Below are 10,427 nucleotides of genomic sequence, written 5' to 3' on the forward strand. Positions count from 1 at the left end.
GTTGTTGTTGTTTTCAAGTAAGGATAAAATTTATAGTTTGTAATTAAGATTTACCAAGATACGTGTAGTAATTGTGATTATTGACGGCTGTGAAAACAGTTAGAAAATCAGCTTTATTTTGCGGCGGTTCAAGTTCCATTCGCAATCAGGATTGGTGTGTGACCTTATCATATCACTATGCTGTAACCTTTATCATAACCAGTGCTTCAAATTGATTTATTGTATAGTGTCGGAATGTGACTGGTACCATGGCAACAACGCGAAATAAACACCTTGATTACCGGACTTATATGATCAAGATAAGGTGAATTCGATTAGCGAGGCGGGACTGTACCCGTAAATGTACTTATTTTCGCTCACTCGATGAAGCATGAAGATAGTTCAACAAGTTTTGATATTTGACATCATCGTAAATCTTTCACTCTCACTGCAAGTCAAAGCATATTTTTCCATTGACGCAACGAAACTGGTCATAATAGCGAAAAAAGTCTCATCTTCAAGGGGTGTATGTGAGGTAGCATTGCCGCAAGATTGAGGACGACGATTACATATTTGTGTCGCTATAGTAACAACGTATACAGGTCTATACACTTTAAACTATTTCAATCATCGCATTAACCACTAATTCAATCTATGTTTTGTCTGCTGTACCCGTTACATGTGTACATAAATAGTGAAACGGAATAAAGGGAACACCACTCCGGAGGACAAAACTCAAAGTCATCTAAAATTGATCACTACAATTGAGATTATGAAATAATTTATTTCGCCTAGTTGCTTAGAAATCATTGTGAGATGCAAACGCAATATAATGCCAATGTCGTTCTTATATCCAATGTTAGGTAACAAAGACACTCTCGTTGTAATTATATGTTTGACCGCGATTCAAGATAAAATTCAAAAAAGCTCCACAGTCATGTATTTATTGCTGGTATAAACATCGACAATTTTTTAAAAATGACATTTGACAGCATCTGCTTAGATTAGACATCATCATAAGGATTAAATACATGTCCCCTTCATTGTATAGTTTTGTTTGATATAGTATGCACTGTGATTATTGCATGATGATGGAATAGTTTGTAATAAATTGTTGAATCGTTTAGAAGTGTCACTTTTGAAAAAAAATCAAATTACAGCGGTCAATGGGCAGTCACCTGTTATCGTATTTGTCAGGGCCCAGAGTTGCGTGGGATGGGCTGTATCTGTATATGGTATACATACAATGGACATACTACGCAACTTGCCAAATATAGCCATGGGAAACCCGTGATCGTATGTGTTTTCTTATATAAATGTGCTTACATGCCCGCCTTACATACCCCTTGTATCCGTATTCTACATGGTGTGATCATGTCAAGGTCTTTGAGCACCCACCTGTTAGTCAGGGCAGCATTTACATGTATTTGTATGCTGTGTCTCTTCTCAACAGCACTCAAAATTCGTAAGTAGTGTTTTAATTTGTCACTAGACCTTGGAGCCTAAAATTTAGGGGTTCTTTGATTTCTCCTCATGACAGATACTGCAATGAGTCGATATAATTCATCACCATGATTTGAATTGAAATTTGAAATGCCAGGTTGTTAAAACAAAGAGAACTCCAGCGGCAAGCAGGTCAAGATGATTTTGATAGGACATATGAAAACCTACAATACAATGGGGAAGAAACACTGAGCAGAACCAGAGCCAATATTTTAACTGCAAGGGGATGAACAGACCATACGTTTTTCGCATTTTTTTTACTTAGCATGGGAAATCCCCTCTGACAGTGTAATTGCAAGGTTCAAATGTTCAAATGAAATTAGACGTTGTGTTTTAACAAAACGTCTACATGATGCATTTTTAGTTAGGAATCACAATTCGTAATCATTATTTTTAACGAAATATTTGAGTTTTTCTGAAAATCTCAAATCTCATTACTCAATCGCGCAAAATGGAAAAAAAAATATGTTTGTTCTAGAGTCTATGATCGAAAACCTAACTTGTGTAAACACACTCAACTACATGAGAAGATTTTAGTTTCTATATAAAAAAAACAACACAAGTTCAAAACAAATCCAAACTTTTAAAACCAGCATGAAACTATTTTGGTAGGTCGTTCATAATTAAAATCCATGATTTTAATTGTACGCTTACCGAATCGCGAAATCTTACATTTACCTCCAATGTCGAAATAATCTAAGACTGCGAGGACACATTTGTAGTAATGGGTGCAAACACTTTGAAAAACGAGTGAATGATGCCAAAAGATGCTTATTTTCACACAGTCGTCGTAAGACCGCTGGGCCTATTTTTGGTAACGGTACGTTGAAAACGCTCCATTGACATTTTCGTGATCGTGGAAGAATATTTGTTCACGAGAATAATGGTTCCGAAGCCTGACTAAAATGAACGGATAACAATGCATACGATTCAAAAATAGGCGATAAAGAAAGAGAATATGGAAATAACAGTTATGTTGTTGACACAACACTCTTGCTCCTATAAGTTCCAGTTGCTTAGGCCAAATAAAATAAAAGTTGTTTGGTTCCGGTTACCCGACCCCCACTTAGTTTTTTCACGCCGATCCTAAACTTTTTTTTTACGTATTCAAGAAAAATAATAATAAAATCGCGAAAATCGTGAAGTCTCGCATGAAATAGTGAATGCGGAAACTGACATCAACTTAAAAAGACAATATAAACTATTCTTCCAATCTGTAATGACTGTACATCTGATGAGAAGAAATAAACAACACAGAGACCATTTGGAAAACAATGGAAAACCTGTACTAGACACTCACACATGAAAAATATATGATAAAATAAAATTAAAAAAATCTACCTACCCCACCTATTTTTAAATTGAATGTTATCGGAATCACACAATTTTTTTTACGCCTTACTAGTATACGACATTCAGTATTGTACATTTCAACAATTGGTGAAATGCTGTATGAACAGTTGAGTTAGTCGTCAATTTGCGGTTAAACCGCAACATCTATTATTTGCAATCTGAAGAGGATATACCGTACGTCCGCTGTTTGTGGTCACAAGAAATTCCCGCGATGAGTGCGTGGGTGCCGGTGATATGTCCGCGGGGTACTATAACGAAAATGAAACGTGGGCTATTGATCCTACTTTCAGTTTTATTTATACATTTTATGTAGGTGTTATTGTCACAAGGAAAAGTGTATGGATAAAGAATTTTATGATGACAATGTAAATGAAACAGGTAACTAAGCAGATATTAGCTGAGTTGGCAGTTCTTGGTCTTCATTTATACATCATTGAAACGTTACTAACTTGTAAGTCATTATAATGACAGATGCATATGAATGCAGCTAAAATTACATTCAGCGACGAGTTCATATTATAATCATAGACAGTGGAGAAGCTAATCTGTCAGTGCCATAGTGAATTAGTTACCCGGCCGTGTTGATTTGAAATGGTTTGGTAAATACAGCGTAATGTTACCGGTACTGAGATATCAATCAATTTACATTGCTCGCTTTAAGTAGGTCTAAATGTTCCTAAGGTGTAAAGCTGGGCAGTTTCAATCTACACAGCTACAGTTTTAAAACCACTAGAAAAGAGGTGGAACTGTGACATCTTATATTTTAAAAAAATGATCTTTTTACAACCCAACAAGCCTTTGTCTTGATAGCCTGGAAATGGAGGAAACTGTGGTTTTGATACAAATGACAGATCACATTTTTGTCAATTTGAAATGATTTTCACTGTAGGACAGATGAAATGAAATCTATTTACAGTATATAGGACATGTAGCAACTAATTAAACTATCAGCAAATGTTGCGTCTGACTTATTCCCCTTATCGGATATTGGACACGGGTATACTTATTGTAACGATATGTCACGTTATATGGAATTAAATAAACTGCCACTAAAGCCCGATGAGATTTGCAGACGACGACACAAATACCGTGTCATTGTCATGGTGATACATTAAATCGTGTTGGATATCGTGATCATGCAAACCGAACTCCATAGTTTGCACCCACGCATCGATTGCGAGTCCGGCGTCCGAATCGTAGGAAAACCCCTTTTTCGATTCCGTCACGACACTATATTTCCTCACTGAATAAATTGAGATCATCGGCGAAAAATCTGCACTCTGTATTTGTACTTTAGAGGATCCACACCAGTTCTAGAAACGATTTCACCATTAGTGTAATATTCTCTACCATACTCCGATACATGCATATAGGTATATACGGTGTTCATATTTGATTGGCAGGTTCGGTGTATTATTTTCTGATGATGGCTTTTAAATGCATCATCGTGTATCTAATTGCTCTACTCACAGGTAAGTATATAACTTATAAGTAACTGTTTACATCATTTTTTAAATAGATATTTATACAAAAGGCTTTGTTATATACACGGCAACAAGTGGTTTTCTCTTGACCGTTCGACATTATCGGTTCAATGCAGTGAGATGCCCGAAATGGTAAAACTTTGCTACATGTAAAAGAGTACAATCTTTAGTTTGCCTTATAATGTCCACTAGTATGTATCTACACATGGTAACAAAGCTCTGACATTAGTAACTGATATTTGACTGTTCGCATCTGATGAACAATCATAACGCCGCAACGTCACGAGAAATTTGGACGTGCTCTTTGGTTCATAGATGCGTGCAATTGACGGTTGTGAAGTAATTCCGCTTCACTTCGGCCAAACCATTTCTTACTAGTAATACCCGGTGCACCGACTTGTAGCCGTACGACCCTATCGAATTAAGCCGATGTACTCCGAACGAGGCATGTAACTCCATAACCTACTCCATGTACGTGAATTGGACTTTGATGATGTCACGGTGCTTTTGAGTATGTTGTAATGTATTAACCCCCGGTGTATTTACCCGGGGTATTCGTGATACTCTAGCTACGTTAGAGGTTACAACTCAGTCTAAGGTCATACTATTTCCTCATGATTCCACGAAGCACGCAAAGTACTTTACTTGGAAAGCTTCCAAACCAGAGTTAACCTTTAATATAGACGCTTTCCAAAATCATGTAAAAATCGAAGTGAGACACGCTTTGAGTTTGAAATAATTAATTTATAGGACAGTAAAATAATTTGTTAACTTACAGGATTGAGAATTTTTTTAAATTCATTTACAAGTAAATACTTGGACAACCATTCCGAAGTACTAGTAGACTGACATCTGTTGTTATTAACACTATGGTCAACATGGCCGGTTATTAAAGTATAATTTCTTAAACTTGTTTCTGGCATGTTCGTAGCCCGTTTGTACAACGCTCAGACCACAATAGTAGTCTGAGTACAATGTAACTACAACTTTGGTATTTTTACGACGCCAAAGTTGTAAGTGATAAACCGTTCATTATAGATTGTTTTACGGTACGAACAAATACATTTGATAAATTAGCATGTATTTCCACAAAATCATATACATATGTTTACCGTGACATAAAGCGGAACAAATGAATTTGTTTAGTTGAGCTAGCGTTACTAGGGATACATTGTATTGTTACCTTGATGATTAGCTGCAGAAATTTTGATTTTTACGCAATAATTTTCATCCCCTATCACCGTATATTTTTGCATTTTCTTTTTTCCGTGTCATTTTGTGTGTGTGTGTGTGTGTGTGTGTGTGTGTGTGTGTGACCATTTACAACAGTCTTTTTAATTCCAATGCTTTACTTCTAATTAATATTCATTTTTTTTCTTTTCAAAAAAATGTAGGCCTACTAATTATACTTATAGTCTAACGCATCGATTCTGGTACAAGTTTTAAAATCATGGACTGGGTTGTAGGTTTCATTTCAAACAATCTTCTTCTGGCCCACACAGCTATATATCACAATGCAATTACACATATAAACATGCAAACATAGCAGTTATTATTGTCAGTAAGTGTGATCGGTTGAAAATATATCAAATGATCGTATCAAGGGACGCCATAGTTTATAGACTTTGGAAGAGACAGTTCGGCCACTTTTGAACATCTGATTCTGATCATCAAAAACTTATATGTACTGTAACCTCAGGGGCGAGATCAATAGTCTAGGATAATAAAAAAATCTAAAATTCTTTACAAAAATTGGCGGGTGGGGGAGGGGGGGTTGAGCTTTTTCAGTTCTCATCCTACAGAAACAATTTTAGTTGTAATGGATCTGTTTTTACCCCTAAATACAAATATTTCTAACAAATGTCGTCAAATTGAAAAAAATGGAAGAATTTTCGCTATAGTACATGCATGGCACTAAAATAAATTAAATCGTCTACAAAAGAACTATTTTCATCACTACATTCTGGTTTTGTATTCATAGCACTACATACTGATTTGAAATTGACGGTACTGTCTAAAACATTTTCAATTTTGAACAATTTAGTTAGAAGGGGTGGGGGGGGGGGTCTGAGGCCTAATGGCAATAATTAGTTTTTTATCCTACATTGAACTATTGATCTCGCCCCTTACCTAGTATCCTTATCAGTATTCTCGAATTAAAACATCGGAAATCATCGGAGATCATCGGAGATCATCGGATTTTTGAGGAAGTGGAACAAGTTAGAAATAGTCACAGATGAAATATCGTTAATAAGTCAGTGGGATCATTCGAAACCGAAGGTACTCAGATATCGTACATAGCAAACCTCTCTTGCAAATGAGCTATGGAAAGACCAGGGTATCTCGAAATTGATATCATCCAAGTCAATAATAATTATGATAATACAAGGAAACGATATTTTTAAAATGATTTTTAGAATGTGCAGTAGGGAAAATTTACTACGTCTCCAAGTGGGCAATTTGATTACAATGACGGAAATACTTGAACAGTATGATAATTATGATGGTTTCGACTTTCTAAAATGAAGACCCCTAAAGAACACAACTAAATTCCGATATATTCACGCCCATGCATGTATTTGCAAACCAATAAATTCATACTGAAAACAATGGACATGTAGTATTTGAGCAGTGAATCGTTTCTGAAACAAAACTGAAACGGAAAATTTGACATTCACTTTCAAACTGATTACAGGTTGTAATATGATTAACGTGCTATCTACCTCAAGGTTTGAGATGAGGTTAAATGGCTATTGTAGAATTTAACAAAATCACTCTGTATAAACGCAAGGGGCGTTAGCACAATCGTAACATTTTATCGATTCGCAGTTTTCGAGATAAATTGTCACGATTGTTTATCACAGCTACCAGGGTAAACAATCGATATATTTACCCAGCAAGCACTGCTGACAAAGATGAGTCATCTACATCGAAATATAGACCCTGGAGTACATCTAACAGAGTCAAGTCATTGAAAAAGTTGTCAAACATTTCTCGTACACAGAACCAATTCTGTGGTACATTGTCATTGGCAGGTTGAATTGCCTCACACCTCAGACCACTATCTCCAGAATGGTCTTTAATAGCCAAGTAACGTGTCTTGGTGTTACTCTATCTCTAGATAGCTTCTTGAGATAGTATTAAACACTAAGACAAGTTTCTGGGCTAGAATGTGGTCTAAGGTCGATCACACAATGCATAATAGGATGATATGGATTAGTATTAAATCTCCTCTACATGGCTAGATGCTGCGCTGTCATCCATCATATGACTATAGCGTTGACCTACAAGTCCGAAATGCATGACGCAAGTTTTTGTCATTATTTTCCATGGAAACATTGAACGTGGTTTTGGTCATGATGTCATAAGCTGTATTGACTATTGTCCCGTATATCATTACTTGCATTCACTCATACCAGGAAATAGGGGGAAATAAGATCAAAACATATTTGAGTCATTCGTATATGTATAATGGGCTATTTTTGTTGATTACCCTTGCATACTAATCATCTGCGTACAAACATGAATTGTACAAGGAAAATCCCGACTGGACCCCATTTCCACACTTAAAATGAGATATCAATATTCACCTACTAGCCAGTATTTTTATTTGATCTCAGAACTTTGTAGTGTTCACATCATCTCATCACACACACTCTTCGCGATATCTGGCACTTCAATCGAACAAGAACCGAAGTCCCATTGCATTTATTGTACAGTTAAACTGTTCAGCAATGGCTATGCGTTGTACATTTCTATTACTAACTGTTTTGGGAGTACATGTACTACATGTTAATGGTGCGTATATTATCATTTTTAATTATGTTTGTTTGTTTGTTTGTTTGTTTGTTTGTTTCGATTGATAACGTTATAAAAAAATTGACACTGTAGAGTAACGAAGTTGATAATTGTCAAATACCTTTTTTTACCTTGATGGCATTTGCTAGGATTAAGACACTCATCTCTGGTACTGGTTCGTATTAAACAACCACTTGTTGAATTTACTATACTAAGACAGTATCAGAATGGAGTTATATATAGTTTGGAAAACTTCTTTTACCGTTTACGCATGGGAAATTCCCAGCACATGCGCACCGACATCCAAATTTACAACTCGTGACAGGGCTTTGAGGGGTTTCGGTACTACTGCTAGTAAGTTCGACGTCCTGACAGCTGGGGTACAGTACGGGGCAACACGTTACGAGTGTCCGTGTAGTAGCTTTGTCGCCAGTATCTCAGACCACTAACTAATTTTTAGTGGTCTGAGCCAGTATGTATCTTTCTTTACACCATGTAAACCCGAAAATTGTCTCACACTATGAGAACGATTTCATAGTTAACCTACCCCGTGGTAATAAAACATTTTGTTTGTCACGAAAGTTTATAGACCCGTAAAGGTTTCCAAACGTGTAAGCTCGCTTTTGACTTGAGTAAGGACTGACAATTGTAAACAATACGGTATTACAACTTACGACTCACAGGTAAAGGAAGTATATTGTACTATGAACAGGAAGTAGTTGAGAAAATCCGATTGGTCTTATAAATCTGATTACAGTTATTTTCTATACCACTCATCTGATACTGCATAATTCTTGTCCTTCAAGATTTGAATATTTATGACTTGGTAATGTTGGTGGTATTTTGCGTTAAATCTCAGACAACCAATCTATTGGTTGTTTTACCTGCACACTTTTGTGGTCGATTACAAGGTTTAAGTGACCTTCGTTTATTGTGTGAACATGTTTAAGGTGAATGAACACCAGTGTTACGGTATTTGTCTACAGAGTATGACGTGAAGAGAACTTACTGTATTCATTCATTCCACCGAGTTCAGTATTTCAGAGCTGCATGTGTGCCAGACGGAAACTTTCTGACGCCGTATTTCACGCCAAGTTTTATATGTGTACAGCAAGGACGGGGGTGGGGGTAGTGTCGGGGTCGCAAAGCATACTTCGATCGAAAACGCGTTCTAGGATTAGGATACTATTTTACATTTATTGATACACATGCATGATACACAGTGTAATTCCAAGGCTTAACGACCACTGTCGAAATGACTGTAGATGTTCGTAGATTCTTAGTAAATCTCAGTGTGAAATTGTATATTCTTGTCCAAACATGAATGTAGTACATTATCAGCTTCTCTTCATCTGTCCATTTGTCATCATTGCCAGTTTTGCATTTCTTCCTTCTTCACCAAAATGTCCCCTTTGAAGATTTAATATTTCAACAGAAAACTTTCCTGGAAATTTCACCAAAAAGCCGTCCGTGGAGTATTACTTTAAAATTTCGTTAGGAGAGTGGTCCAGCTTTTAGTAACTTTAGGCACCTTTGATTTCAACTTCGTGAGACGACACACTCTTTGCGTTTCACTTGCTGAAGTTGTTGATTTTAAAAGTTCTTGGGTTTATTCTTGTATTTGCAAATTATTTGAATTTTGTGTATCCGTTTTATGTGTTTATTGGCAGACCGAATTTCCTGAAAAGGATGACTAAAATTATATTGTACTGTATAATTGTATTGTGACGGGACAAGTGTTCAAATATTCATCTTTCAGACCCAGAAAACAAGTGGTGTACTGTTCCTTTTTTAAAACACATAGCTAGCCACCACATTTAAAATGATTTATTCTATTACATTCAACCAGTTTAGTCTAGCAACCATCTTTGAGATCTTGTAGTTGTTGAAAACTTTGAAAAGTGTATAGATTTTTTTTGACTCATCTGTAGTGGCTGCCATGCAGTGGAGTTGATCAGAAAATAAATATAAAATAATTAAGTATTTGTTATCTACACATTTTGATCAGGAAATCGCCACAACATCAATGGTGTCAAGTTACATCCTGTCTTCAGCGCAATACACATGATTCTGTTATGGTTTTATGTAATGGTAACTATAGCATGGGGAAGTTACAGGCAAGGTTGAATCATAACAAACCCATGCAATGTGAAATCACTTTAACTTCTACAAATCGTCAGTTATGAGCAATACCCAATGATTATTGAGTGGCCAAAAATAATTCGTGTTCCATCGTGTTCAGGCTCAAAACAAGGTAGAAGTCCTATTTGAATACTAAATTGCCATTTTCAACAAGACAGCATGCAATGA

Source organism: Glandiceps talaboti, chromosome 2, assembly GCF_964340395.1.
Source record: "Glandiceps talaboti chromosome 2, keGlaTala1.1, whole genome shotgun sequence".
NCBI classification, from domain to species: Eukaryota; Metazoa; Hemichordata; class Enteropneusta; family Spengelidae; genus Glandiceps; species Glandiceps talaboti.